The following is a 13436-nucleotide window of genomic DNA, read 5'->3' on the forward strand; positions in this document are numbered from 1 at the left end:
GAGAGGGAGAGGGAGAGAGAGGGAGAGTAGGGGGAGTGAAAGAGGAGGGGTCATAGGATACCATATGACCCCTTAGGAAACAATACGACCTCTAATGACACCTAAGGGGTCATATGGTGGGCTAATAAAATGATATATTAAATTTAAAGTTATGAATAGAAGATCATACAATGAGACTCCAAGGGAACAAACAACGAGGCTTCACTAAAAAGCAAGTGTAAGAGCTTGACCTAACCCTAAGAGTACTCCTAAGTTCTAAGACATATGTTGCTATTAAATTTGCAAGGTTATAAGACTGATCTCGATTGTGACTATAGGAATTACACACCTGATTTCTTTCATGGGTATGTACCGTTCCAAGCTATTTGACAAGTGATGATCATCATATACTACCACTGCCATGCATATAACAAACTTTAATTTCTTTAGGTGACAGGCGTTGTGTAACAACATGGGAACTCTCGCATACCCACCACTATCATCTATGTTACTCTCCCTCTTTCTCTTCCTACCTATTGTTTTCTTCCGAACAGCATACTGCAGGTACTCTGACTCATCATGTTGCTTTGTTGACACTATTTTCCACATCTTCTCTACTCATTATAAACACATTCGAGAAGAATATTGCTACAGGTTTCCTTGTTTGTCACAATAATACACCCGTGGTTCAATTTCAAACTCTATTCCTCCTATTCAATATACACACAAAAATCCATTAGTCAATTTGTTTAGGAGAGGATACATGATAAAAATCAAAGAGGAAGTTGCAGACAAGAAATAAATTCACTTACTTCTATAGAAGTGCAGACATAGTTGCAGTGGGGTATGGAGGGAGAGAAGAAGAGAAAGAGGGATGGGGTATGGAGGAAGGGAGAAGGGGAGAGAGAGAGAGAGAGAGAGAGAGAGAGAGAGAGAGAGAGAGAGAGACCTTGTATGCATTTGAGAGGGAGAGACGATACAGTTACATGTGTATATATATGTTTAATATATTATATATATACATATATTATATGTACATAAACATATTATATATACAATGTCATATTATATAGATATTATATATTACATATATTATATGTATGTACACATATTATACATAGAATATCATATTGTACAATAGCGTGTATGCACTATTTATAGTAAAAGTAGCGCGTACGCGCTTCTTACACTATAAGCACCCCGTACATGTTTTTTAAACCATAAGTACCCCGTACATGATTTTGATTGTTTAGGCTTGGAAATAGGCGTGGATGACAAAGCTATGGATTGGAAGTTTGATTTCCCTCCATTTCTCTCATTTTTGACGTGTTTTAATTTTATCAACTTGGTTTATCGACTTTGTCATCATCAGGTTTACACTTCATAAAGTGGGTATTTCTAAAATTGCCACCATATTTTCACCCATCTCCTGAGCTTTCTAACCATATAATTTGTTTTCAATTTGAACAACAATAACATATTATTATTGAATTTCTTTTACTAGTGTCTCCATAGTTCTTACAGACATAGGTGCACCATTTTTTGAATAACTTTTGATATAATTATCTAAAATTAAAAAACTTTATATATTATTGTAGTGCAGTTGATTCTTTACAATTTAAAAAAAAATAATTGTATTTTCAATTTGTTTAGTGCAACTTATGCTTCACACACGAATAGGTACTGAATTTTTAGGATGTTCTCGATTGGAAAAATCATTAAAAAAAAAATACTCAACAAAAAATTACAAAGAAATACACATCTTCTAGTGCTCACTCTTAACTATCTTTCTGCCAAAGGATTTGTCAAAATACTAAATCTAACTATGACTTTTTTGATGCGCATGTCAGACACTATGTTATGTTTTTTCAGAAAAAATAGGGTCATTTTTTCGTACATGAAGGATTTGACCCCCTTAATATTATCCAATTTTGAAAAAGTTTAGTAGTTTGGAAACTAGATTCAGAGTACTACAATATTTGTTGTTTGATTATCTTCATATCTTGAGTGTATGACTTTCAAATTTTGCCTCCAAGTTCAGGTTCACCCGATTTTAGAAAAAAAGTGTCCACTTATACCCCCCTTTTTGACCACCATCTTTGTGCACTTACCCTATTGTCAATATGAGATACTAGAGATTTCTTGTTAGAAATATCTTCCTTAACTGCTACAAAAACAATCTCCTCATTATCTTCATCCTCAGATTCTTCATCGGTAACACCTTCATCAACTCGAACATATCATTGTTTCTTTCCTTTTCCTTTATACTTTCTAAACTTTTCCTTTTGATCACTATTAGGGAAATTAGTAGCAATATGTCCTATTTTGTTACAAGGGAAGCATTTAAGATGATTCTTTCCTTTGTACTTACCAGTGCCTCTATGAAGTCTTTTTGCTAGTAAAGCTTGAAATTCCATCAGGTTACCTTCATCATCCATTCCTTCATTACCACCGCCATGATTAATTGATCTATACACACCCTTTCCTTTTCTTACCAATGCATTAGATACAAATGATTTGAAAACAAATTCATCTTTAGGTATACTATTATCAAATCTATTCAACTCAAAAGCAGTAAGCTTTCCTATCAAAGAATCAATAATAACTTTGTCTTTTCTAACTGACCTCAATTCCTAGATAGCAGATACTCTAATAGCATAAGCATGCAATACTCACCACTGTTTCATCTGCAATGCTTCCACCAATACTTTTGATTCCACCAACTACTTATTTTATTCTTTGTCCATACTGGGTGATGTTTTCTCCTTCCATCATTCTCATATCATCAAACTTGTACCTTAGGCTTTCTTCTTTATCTCTTTGCACATGCTCATCTCCACCATATATCAATTTTAAATTTTCCCAAACTTCATAAGAAATTTCTAAATCATGAACATCAATATACTAAGAATCAAAAAGTGTACTTACAATGGCTTCCAATGTTTGAACATTCTCCTACTGCTCCTTAAGCTGATATGTAGTTAGAGTATTGGTAGGCGGTACATATTGATTAACAACATGCTCCCAAAACTGTGGCCACATTCCTTGGATATAGATCTTCATTCTATCACTCCATATTTTGTAGTTATCCTTTGATAACTTAGGACCCTCCTTCTTCATCATATTTAGGATTTTTTCCTCAAGCGGTTAAGCTTCTGCAAATAGAGGACCTAATTCTCTGATACCAATTGTTAATATGAGGATCTAGTTACTACTGAGAGGGGGCGGGGGGGTGAATCAATAGTTAAACAATTCTATAAATAATTAAAAAACCAATACTGATAGCTACTCAAGTGTTCATCATTAAGAAAATAAAGAAAATATAACAAATAAACAACTCAACAATCCATCCACAACATAAACACAAATATTTTTCATGTGGAAACCCAAATGGGAAACACCACTTTGGGAATTAGCACCCACAAGATGTTTGCACTCTTTTGAAATGTGCCCTGTTAAAGGTCTAGCCCTTTTAGGAACTTTACAATAATTCCCAGTTAAGAACAGACTCTGTTAGGAGTCACCCAATCAAGGGATTTCAACCTTCGCCCTATCAAGAGTTCTACCCTGTTAGGAGTAACCTTGCTAGAGGATTTAGAGCCTAAGTTAATGAGCCATCTGGTGAAGGGATTTACAAATAAGACTTGTTAAAGTCTACCCGATTAAGGGATTTCAAGCTACTACAACTGTTATGAAACAACAAGGGTAAATGATCTGATTACAACACTTCCTTGCTTGCTAGTGCAGATCCTTTTCAGCTCATCTCTACTTCACACATGCAGATACTTCAATCTAGTTTGGCTGCACTCTCTTCTTTAACCATCAACACACAATTCCTTCTCAAACTAGACCTAAATACACTTTATAGTTAGGTCAGTCACATAACCGTAACTACATCACAAGATACAATGAATTTATGTTTTGAGCCGTAAATTAGTCTGCCAAATATATTCCAAATCATTATAGATCATTACAACAAATTTCAAGATAATTTCTATCATTGAATGATCACCGCACATTGATTTGATAACCCATCAAACCCTTGTTACATTTTTCTAAGAACTTCATTGTTTCCCAAGAAATCCGATCCTTGTACGTGCTAAAATACCCTCTTATTATTACACACAGATTCTGACACATCACCACTAACTTGTGAACATGATAAGACCCACTTCCAAACCATTAATCATTATCGGTCAAAGATCTGTCACTAGTATACTTTCTTCTTCATTGAGTTCTTATCAGACAATTACAAATATGCTTTCCATTACACCAAACTTGATGCAATTGCAATCATAGACTCATGCCAATTTTATAAACATGCATTTTGAACCGCAACACCTAAATATTTATCGATCATCTGTAATGGTCTGATGATCATTGCTCTATTCCTGCTAACCTTGCTTTCAATTGGTTCTACTAGTTGCACTATCGGTTAGCCTATACTGATAGGTCTAGATGACTTAGATGACTCAATAAACATGGTTGCCATCAATGATAATACAAGTAAAGTTATCAAACAACTTACTACAATCATCATCATAAAAAATCTCCATCTTGACATCATATCGGTTTTATCGGTCATCTTCTAAATATGATTTATACCAACAACTCATCTCATCATCATCTCTATTAGTTATGTTCAATGCCAATACTAACATGTTGCATCAAGTTGAGATCTTCACCTACTAACATTGGTGCAATGGTCAAGTTAGAGTATCTCACATTTGAAAGCCCGATGTTAAAATGCTTGTAAAATTCTCTTGTAAACTTTTCCTCATGGAAGATTATTAGAATTATAGATTCTATTGGTTAAATGGACTTGAATGCTTAGGCTGAAGGCCACAAATAAGTCTCTTGGATATCAATTTCCAATAATTATTTTTTGGACTCAAGATGCCACTAAGAGGGGGGGTGAATCAATGGTTTTCAATTTTTAACCTTTTACCTAAGTATGTGTATTGGTTAATAGTCTAGTATCTAGTGAGCCTACCAGTAAAATAAATCAAAACAACACAATGGAATCACATAAAGGAAACATCACATAACACTGTTATATATGAGGTAAACCCAAGATGGGAAAAAAATCGGTGAGAAATGTTGTTGGAGTCTACTTCTCTAATCTAGCCTCACAATGAAACATACAGTTACAACATTTAGGGCACCACTCCTACTTTAGGGCACCAACCCAAGAAGCACCAATCCCTAATTTTAGGACACCAACCCAAGGAGCACCAACCCTTGCTCTGAGCTCCAACTCAGTGATTACAATAGCATATTTCAAATACAAAATTAATCTCCTTGTTACAAATGAAATTTAAGAAAATTTCTTCACCAGTTATCCTCTCTTCAATTCTCGATCGATTCTCTGCTCAACTTCTCATTGATATACCCTTATCCCTTGCTACAACCTAATAGTTCTAGCCTCTTCTTCTTCTTTTCTGGTACTCTTCTCTCTTCTCACTACTCTCTAATCACTATCGATTCTCAACTTGCTGGTTTACTCTACTTACCAATTTAACCCTGCACTACTTTTTGGCTTTTCAGATCTCCTCAACCACTCACACTTCAGTGCTTCTCCCTCTGCAACCTTCTTACTAGTTGAGACACTACCGATTCTCCTCACTATCAGGCTTGATGACAGTCTACCAGTTGCCTAACCCTTGTCGGTTTAGTCTCTTCTTGTCAGTTCTCTCTCAAGCACTCAGTCACCTTGATCTTCGATGAACGTCTCTGACTGGTTGGCTCTCTGCTGCACTATCACATTCTACTCTTCAATATTAGGCCTATAGCATCATCGATATTTCACTCTTGAGTCTCCATATTTATAGCTAATCTTTCTCGCAAAAAAATGAATTTAAACTTGGTGCCTTAGGGATTCTTCCACCGATCACATGACATACCAAATCCAATCAAATCTGATTGGATCTTCTCTTTGAGATGATAGCCTACGACAAGTCACCAATAACTGCCAATCTTGCGGCTTCCAATACATGATTTCTATGTTTAGCAAACATGGTCCAGTTCCTTGACCCACCTATGTTAATCACATTAAGTGATATCTTGGTTGCCTTCTCCAGGTTAGATCTATAACTGGATATCCTTCCTTGATCATAGCATCATGCAAATATTCGATCTGCATCAAGTCGCAAACCCTTTGCAAATCTTCCGTGATTGTTGCAATCAACATTCAATGTCAACCAACCACCAGCTACCTCACTAGCATGATACATCATCGACCTTCTGTGTGCTTGCCACTTCAACTCTATGTGGAATTACTATCAGTATCTAGCTCTGTTGAGTCTTCTGTGTTGGTCCAGATAAGACCACTGACCAATCACACAACCAAGTTCACCTACTGATTCACAAACCCTATCGGTTATACCTTGATTAGTCTGCCTTCAAACTTTCACTTTGTTGTTCTTCCGGTGGAACACCCTTACCAGTTATCACACATGCAAAACCACCTCATGCACATATTCATTAGATGGGAGCCTAACACTTTTTCACCTTGTCAGCTTTACCAGTGGACATACTTACTAGTAACCACCTTGATGACACCATTTCATCAAACTTCAACAAAATCCATCTTCAATCTAGTTGCACTCTTTATCTGCAACTTCTCTACTTTTTGCCTTCTTCATCATTTGATCAGTTCTTCTCTTAACTAGTTTGTCAAGATGACAAACATAGCCTTCCTTCTCTGTACTAGCAACTCAACATGTTTACCCGACTGTCTACCAAATTGATCTGGTGCATATCTCTGATCTCATGTACCTAAGACAACTTAGTGTTTCACTGATTGATCCAGTGTGAGCCTTCAAACACCTACCTTTTACACTTCTTTGTCTTATTCCATAAGGTTATCACTTACCAGTGGGAGTGGATCCTTGTCATTTGCATCTGACATTGCACCAATATGGTTTCCCTATGTGAGCATGCATATCTCCAAATAGGCACATGTGATCTAATTGGGCACACTCACCGTCAATTATCTATTCATATGGTGACTGCATCTTTATCCAGTGGGAGTCTTGTTGTTCTACATTCACACGACATACCAGTGACCTGCACATACTTCATCTCTGGTGTTGATGTGATTTTTATAACATTCCGCCTCTTCATCACAATCAACAATCCAACATTTTTCTCTCTTGATGATTGGCAAAAAAGCACTGCCAACATGTCACTTACCATTCTTATACCATACTGGTCTCCAGTCCATGTCATCAACACAAGTCAACACTAATTTGTGTACCAGTGACTCCAATGGCCATTGTGCTGGATGAAATTCTCTTCCTTCTAGTGACCTATTATGCTTAGTTGACATCAAAGACATGACATCCTATATTCATTATTGATAGTGTTGCACATACATCTCCCATACCGGTTACCATCCTATACTGGTTGACATTAATGACAACACAATGCCAACATTGTTGTCCCAACCTTGAAACTTTCATTGTTGAGAAAAGTCTCCATTTAGTGGAGATAGAGACACTGCTAGTGTCTCTTAAAAGCCTATCAATAAGAAAATGTAAAGTGCTGAAGAAGATCGAGTGTATTAGTGGGCTTGTTGTTGGCAATTTGAAGCAATTGATTATGTGTTGCATTGATGTTTAGGCATTGATGTCAACACTAGATATTATGATTGTTTATAGGCTTCTGGTAGAAGGATTGGATTGGAAGATTATCAGTTGATTGTTACCAGTACAATCTGATTGATGGAATAAGTTTGTATGGATGGTTCATATTCTTTTGAAGTATGTTTTAGTCAATTGGTATTGACTTGATGATCAGATTCTATCTCATGTTCTACTAAGACTACTTTCTAGATTTGGTAAGGGTTTCACCGATAGAGTTTTATTGAAGATCTTTGATATTATGCATAAGTGGTGTTGGTACAACTTCTAGAAGGGATTCAGGATGCTGATGGTGATTGTGTTTGTGCCTCAACTATTTGGAATCATTGCCTTGGAGTGTGCAGACCCAAATTAGGTCTGGTGCTATCTAGGTTATGGACCGTTTTCATGAAACGTGTTGGTGGATCCTTTTGATACGCTTCCAGGATGTTTTATTGGTTGGATGATATTTGTTTGGCCTTAGGCCAACATTATTGATGGTTTTATTTCAGGATTATGTAATTCATTTATTGAATTATCATTTGTGTGGCCAACCTAATTGTTTAGGTCCCAAGTTTGTTTAGTGTAGATCATGGGAAAGGAGAGAATAATGTAATGATCATTTGAGCAAAGGATTTGGTTGATCATAGGTGACTGAGTTGGGTTTATGCAAGAGGTTTTAGAAATCTGGTGTTGAGCTTAACCATAATTGTAATCAGGCATGTTTGATGCTATCTTTGGTAGTTCTTCTTTCCATATTGTTGTCTGAATGTTTTGAAGTGATTAACCTCTTTTGTACTTAGTGAGACTCCATTGCGATGAGCAGTGCGCTCTAGGTAGTGTGCCTTCTTGGATGTGCAGGCCTCTATTATAATCACATACTTTCTGTAGAAGTATCATCTGACTGTGGGTAGGGTTTTCCATTGTGTTTTTTCCCTTTACCAGGTTTTCCACGTACAAATCATGTTGTTATGTGGTATGGGTGCATGGTATTGACTCTCTAGTTTGCAATTATGTTTTAATGCTTTATCAGCTATTCTGGTAACAATTTTCTACTATTCTGGTAAAAGGTTTTAATTTCTTTAAATTCACATAATCTATTGACAACTGATTCATCCCCCCCTCTTAGTTTTCCTCCTATTATCTTAACAATTAGTATCAGATCCTTGTCCTCTTTTTGTAGAAGCTTAACCACTTGAGGAAGATCCTATGGTGGCTAGTAGTTCATTTGTTATTTACTAGAAGGATAGCCCTAGGCTTGATTGAACAAACTATGGAGTATGGAAAATTCGGATGGAGACTCATTTAAGATGCATTGGAAAGGAAATTTCAGAGATTACTCAAAAAGGTTACACTCCTCATGATCTGGCATCTGGCAATCCTACACTGGAAAACTTGGAAAATAACATTGAAAATGACTACATAGCAAGAGAAACCCTCTTAAGCACCTTATCAGACCAACAGATCATGGGATTATCAGATAAATCATCAAAAAAAGCTATATGGGACAAGTTGGAGACTCTGAATCTGACCCCACTATTAAGATTGCAAAACTTGAATGTTACCAAGTAAGATATGGAAGCTTGAAGATGGAATAAGTTGAAAGAATTTCTGCATTCATGGAAAGGGTAAATGAAATTTTATTAGGAATTCAGTGTTGTGGTGGATGTTTGAGCAAGGAAGAGATTGTTTCAAATGTATTAAGGGTTTTTCCACTGACATATAAGATGAAGGTAACTGCAATTAATGAGATAAGAACCATACCTAATACTTTTGTCAATAGAGATACTCTTGTTGGGAAAATATCTTCTTTTGAGCTTTAGGAATTTGGTCCTCTTGGATCTACAAAGACTGATAGTGCATTTAAGGCATCTACATCATCAATTGACAAGCAAGATTGGAAATTTTTGTATACAAAGGAATTGGAAGAGATAAGGAAAGAAGATCAAGAGCTTGAGCAACTTGATGCCCTATTTTCTAAAAGAATACCTAAAGGTCCAATGGGAAGTAAGTATGAAGGAAAATATCCTTTCAAATGTTTTGCATGTGATAAGATAGGTCATTTTGCATCTAGATGTCTTGAAAGGAATTCAAAATTGGAAGAAAGAGCAAGAAGATCTTTTAAGCCTAACCCCGAATATCATATCAAGCATAAGTACAAGAGAAACAAAGACAAATTATCCTACTATGTTGATGAGGAAGGAGCAACTGATGACTTAGAGGAAGAACCGATAGGAGATTCAACTAGTGGATCCGACAATGGAAGAGAATGGGTATTTTATGCTATAAAAGAAGATGATCTTGAACCAGTTATAAAAAATGAGGAAAAGGCCCTTGCAACAATAGTTGAAGATAAAGATGAACAGGTTATAGATAGTGGATATTCTCATCATATGACATGAGACAAAAGAAAGTTTCTAACCCTACAAGAATTTGATGGTGGTCAACTCAGATTTGGTAATGACAAAGCATGCATGATCAAAGGAAGAGGAATCATTTCATTGGATGGTAAGCATAACATTGAAAGTGTCTATTATGCTGAAGGTCTAAAGCATATTATTTTGAGTGTAAGATAGTTGGTAGACAAAGGTTTTTAATTACAATTCTGTAGCATCCTAAAATTGTGACACTTGCAATTTCGACTACATTTCGGTCTTCACGATGGCGACGCAACACGCAACCTGAATGGAGACCCCAAAACCTGTTTATGACACTAAAAACTGCATTTTCTTGCACCCTGGCCTGAACCTCCTTTGCACCCTGCTGTCCCAGGAGGTGGGACCAGAGCGCCCAGCGCCCTGGTCCTTCAGGACTAGGGTGCCCAACACCCTGGTCCCCCAGGACCATGGCGCCCAGCGCCCTAGTCCCTGGCCCTATTTTGGGCCCGGTCTCCTTTGGGACTTCGGGTCTTTTTGTTTGCAATTTGGAAAATAACATTTCCTGGTCGGCCTAAGGTCGGGAAAATCAGTCTATCAGCCCTAATTGACAAGTATATAAACTACATTTTCCTCTCTCATTTGGTAAGACGGAAAAGGCATGGAAACGATACTCAAACATTCAAGCATTCAAGCATTCCTTCAAGCAATTGATCATTCCAAGTCTCCATTCAAGGCTAAGTGTTGCATTCAAGACAAGGATTCAACCATTGAAGAGGAGATCACTTACTACATACTATTACAAAATACAACATACAACAACATCTATACCTTCGCACATAAGGATACAAACATCCTTACAACAAGGTATTAGTACTTGTTTTACATTACAGACATTTACATTTACAGCATTTCTCATTTCTTGGTTAATTCCAAAACCGAGGTTTGACCTAAAGGCAAACCCCTAATCCCTAACCCCCCAATCATCTTCTCTTTTCTGTGTGTAGGTTGCAGGTACATGGCTGAAATTGAAGATCTGGAATCCTTGTGCAGAGACGAACATATCCCCCTTCGTTTTGCGGATTTTTCGGAGGACTGTGTGCACGCCGGGTGCCATCGTCCTGTCAACTTTTGCTCAAATTTGCAGGACAGCGTTGTATCGACATTTTACTACTAATTCCAGGTCCGCAGCTTCATCCTATATCCCTATCTTAGTTTATAAGCGAATCTTTCTCACTTTCTATGCATTCCTAGCCTAATTCTTTTATCAACATTCTTTACAAAAGAGGGTAGCCTTGCTGTCTTAACCCTTGAAACTCATTTAGAATCCAATCTTGCATTGTGTGGGATTGGATCTTGTGGGTTTCAACCCCTCTTTTGAATGTAAAGTCTCCCAAGTGAAGACCATCAACCCTAGTAACCTCCCTTCTCTCTCCTTGGAGTTGGAAGAGGGGAGAGCAACTAGGGTTCAATCATTTTTTCACTTTACATTTTGGTGAACCCAACGTGAACATCTTTTCTGATTATTCATGGTTAGATCTGAAAATTGGATTCCTTGATTACATTTCCATGTTTGATCTTTTGCAAATTTTAGAGGTTAATTGCATAAAAACCCTAAATTTTCTTTTTAGTAATTGAGCTTGCGAAATGTTTAATTATTAATGCTTGTTTCAGATCTGCCCTTCTATTAAAAATTATCAAATCATATTTGTGCTTTAATTTTGAAAATTAAGTGGTTAAGTGTCAAAACCCTAATTTTTGAAACCCTCTTGATTCAACCTTTGTCCGACAATTTCACTGATCAAAACATCTCCAAATTAGCTGTAACTTTGGATTCCGCAATAAAATCACAATATCTTTGATCCCTGAAAATTTGGAAAAAAGTTGCGAGGACTGTGTGCACTCCGAGCGCCATCGTCCCCGACATTTTTTCCGAAATTTCGGGAGCTAGATCTTACTGTATTTTTCTGCTAAAATCCAGAATTTTGGCTGATTTTATCAATTCTAACACTTTCAAAATTACAGTCAAAGTTGGTCTTGTGATTGCTTGGATTAAGGCTTCTAATTATTCAAAAATTGTTGAAATTGAAATTTTGTGTCAAAATGGTGTTCTTACTGTCCTAAATCTGAAAAGTGTGTTAGTATTCATTCAAAATTTCAGTGCTTTATTCAAATTCTTGCAATTTGTGACTTTTGAAATTAAGTGCTTGATTACAACAACTTTGATTTCCACTCTCAAAATTGAATTTTGCGTGAAATTGAGTCAACTTTTAAATTTCAAAACTTGCATTGCTTTTGGTATTCCCTCTAAAATCATAAAATTCAAAATTTCAGTTTCCCTCTCTTTTTCAAAATTCAAATTTTGCATTTTTCGACAATTTGGGTAGGGTTCAATTTTGAGATCGCAACTTTAATTTGGCCTATCTACAGATCGTAAAATCACTCAATTTTTTCAGATTAGCTCTAAAATCATCATAACTTTCATCCCTGCAAATTTTGAAAAAAGTTGCGAGGACCGTGTGCACTCCGAGCGCCACGGTCCCTGACATTTTTTCCGAAATTTCGGGAGATTGTCATGATTGCATTTAACAGCTTAAATCTAGAAGATTGGCTGATTTTACTGAAAATTGCTACCTCTAAAATTCAAAATCTTCTCTCTCTTTCTAGTGCATGAGTTTTACAACAATAAGCCCTACTTATACTATTCCCGTTAGACGAAGCCGTAGAATTAAGTCTTTCCGAGGTTTAATTACCGAGGAGATGGAACCTAATTTGAATAGTCTTTTTAACGAGGACATGGGTAATTCCTCTAATCCTCCTAATGATGAAGAAGCTCTCCATGAGGTTTCTGTAGAACAACTTGCGAAATTGGATAACCAATTTGACAATTTTCGACAATGGATGTCTCAAGAATACCCCGATAGTCAAGCTCTTCCTTTAATTGAGGGTCTAAAACATATGCTTCAAAGTGATAAGAATGGAATTGATATTTTGCGTGGTATTGCACACATTGTGGATTTAAATGTGATGCCTATGAAGAGTTGTGCCGAAACTTTAGGTTATACACAACCTCCCACTCAAGTCAATCATTCTATTCCTCTGACAACTTCTATTGCTAGCATACCTACCTTTACATCAAACATAATGACTAATTCTATACAAGACATTCCCCCTATGATCACGAGTCATGGGGGCAATCCTTCCTCTTCAATTAACCCTCTTTCTTCATTCAATCCGACTTCTTCATTCATTCCTTCAATGAGTGTTCCTATTATATCTCCGCAAATGAACATGACGCAAGGGGGCAATTCATTCAACCATTCCATTCCTTCTTGTAATGTTCCTCCTGTCCAATCATCTCCTATGACTAACTATCATAGTGTCCCGCCACCTTACTCTCTACCTTCTTTCAATAACATAATACCTCCATCTCAATCTCACACATCTAATATGAAATCTT

Source organism: Cryptomeria japonica, chromosome 7, assembly GCF_030272615.1.
Source record: "Cryptomeria japonica chromosome 7, Sugi_1.0, whole genome shotgun sequence".
NCBI lineage: Eukaryota > Viridiplantae > Streptophyta > Pinopsida > Cupressales > Cupressaceae > Cryptomeria > Cryptomeria japonica.